This window comes from Populus euphratica, unplaced genomic scaffold (assembly GCF_000495115.2).
Source record: "Populus euphratica unplaced genomic scaffold, PopEup_1.0 scaffold674.1, whole genome shotgun sequence".
NCBI lineage: Eukaryota > Viridiplantae > Streptophyta > Magnoliopsida > Malpighiales > Salicaceae > Populus > Populus euphratica.
Window position 1 is genome coordinate 125,341 of NW_011500543.1, and position 2,660 is coordinate 128,000.

Genomic DNA, 2,660 nt, shown 5'->3' on the forward strand with positions numbered 1-2,660 from the left:
AACGCGTTAAAAGTTGAACGCGTTTCAAATATCTTTGAAAATTTAAATTCTTTTGAGATGATATTGAAAATGCTAAAAATGATGCAAATATATTTAAAAATGTATTTTTTGGATTTTCATTGTTTTTCTCTATTTTTTGGATTTTTCTAAAAATTTATCAAAACATGGATAAAAATTGGGGAATAACCCAAAATTGGGTTATGACAATAAAAATACACTTTTAAATACTAATCACTTCTCAGAGAACAAACTCTTTCAAAAGACAAATCACTACTTTCACTCAAAAATTAGGAGAAACATTTTATCAATGTTGGGATAGATATCTAGACTTGTTTAATACTTGCCCTTATCATGGTTTTGAAACATAGAGATTGATTTCATATTTTTATGAATGGTTAGCACCTAGAGATAGAAAAATGGTTGAATTGATGTGCAATGGAAGTTTTGAAAAGAAAGACCCTGATGAAGCAATGGAGTACTTAGACTTGTTAGCTGAAAGATCTTAAAATTAGGACACTGTGGATACTTATGAGACACCAAGTAAAACTCAACCTCATATATCTAGTGAAAGTATGTACAACCTTAGGGAAGATCATAACCTTCAAGACAAGTTTGCATCTTTAGCTAGAAAAGTCAAGGCACTAAAATTAAAAAAGAGTGGTCAATTAAAATCTGTTGGAAACAATATGTGTCAAATATGTGAAACAAATAAACACTCAACTAATAATTGTCCAACCTTGCCTTCTTTTAAGGAATGTCTCCATGAACAAGTCATACTTTAAACAGTTTCCAAAGGGCCAACCACAATTTATACTCACAAACATACAACCTTAATTGGAGAAATCACCCAAATTTCAGTTGGAAGAGTGATAATAACAATGTACAAACTTCACAACCACCGTTCCAAGCACACTATAATTTTCAAAATTCTCATGGATATGCACTTCCTTATGCTCCACCTCTTGTAAGAAATTTTAAGGAAACTTTGTATGCATTTATTGAAAAGCAAGAGACAATCAACACTCAACTTGCTCAAAACATAAAAAATTTTAAAGATACTCTTGCAAAATTCACATCTGCTCTTAGTTTTCAAGAGAAAGGTAAGTTTCCATCTCAACCATAGCAAAATCTCAAGGGGCAATACAATGCAAATGCAAGTAATCCTAGAAGTCAACACATGGATCAAGTTAAATCAGTCATCACTCTTTGTAGTGGTAAGCTTATTCAAAAACCAATTCTTGAACTTTGTGATAAAGATGATGAGTCAATCTCTAAGGGTAAGGAAGGGGTTGAATCTGAACATTGCAAAGAAAAGACTGATTCTCCTCCAGTACTTCCATTTTCTCATGCCATGAGCAATCAGGAAGAAATCAATGATGAAAAAGGCACCAAAAATGTTGATGCGGACCATTTATCAAAAGTGACAACAAATTTGACACCCGACATCACACCAATTGATGATTACTTTCTTGATGAATCTCTAGTTTCTCTTAGTTCAATACCTTGATTTGCTAAACATATCAATTTTCTTGCTTCAGGATTTTTGTCAGCTCATTGAAGTATCGAAGACAAAAGAAAATTTTTGAGCAACGTGCAAAATTTTTATTGGGATCACCCTTACTTATTCAATTATTGTCTTGATCAAATATTTCAAAGATGCATTCCCGACAATGAGGTAAGTAATTTCATTAAATTTTATCACTCTAAGGCACGTATGGATCATTTCTCACGAAAAAAGAGGACCCCATATTCAAGGAATCACATGCCTTCCACAAAACCTGTGAAAATTATCAAAAAATGGGATTTATTTCAAAACATCGAGAGTCTTTAAATAATCTTCTATTGACTCTTAAATCTCATCATAGTGGAGATGTGCATTATGCATTTCATGATTTATGACTTGGGAGCTATTGGCCCAACGTTTGTTACATGGGTTGAGGAGAAAGGTTTAAGGGAATCAAATATTGCACTATCTATGTATCAGTATCTGCGACCCGAGTTACTAAGCTCGTAGGGGTGTCTCAACACCTAATGTCCTAAGACCAACTGGTTTGTGAGTCATTAGCCAAAAGTTTGTTACATGGGTTAAAGATGTATTGTGTTTTAAGTTACATGTATATATATTTAAAAAAAGAAAAAGAAAAAAAATCTCAACTCAAGGAAGTTAACCTTAAACATTAGAACAAGAATTTTGTTTTCTTCCAAATAGAGACCCATAATTATTTTTGATATATTTAGCACAAAAGAAAGGTTTATTAATATTGTGCTAAGAGGTATTGAGCAATTATATAAATTTAATGAGAGTTTGTTTATCTGGATAGATTAATGGAAGCTGAATGATGAATACCTTGCTTTGTGGAATTTACAAATTGTTTTTCTAGTTTAACATTTTGATTACTAGGGACTAATAATAAGCTGGTTGGGGGGTGTGATTAGTACTTAAAAGTGCATTTTTATCAAGGTTTTATATCATCATTTTGCACTTAAAGTATCAATAATTCCTTAACTAAAACATGTTTTATAATAACGTATCTAATAATATAAAATACCTTTAATTTATGGTAAATATTTATTTTAAATGCAGGCCTATCATATAAATAAAAGGATTGATTGATGAACTTAAGAACTGAAATTGAAAAGATAAAGAGATGACCAAACTT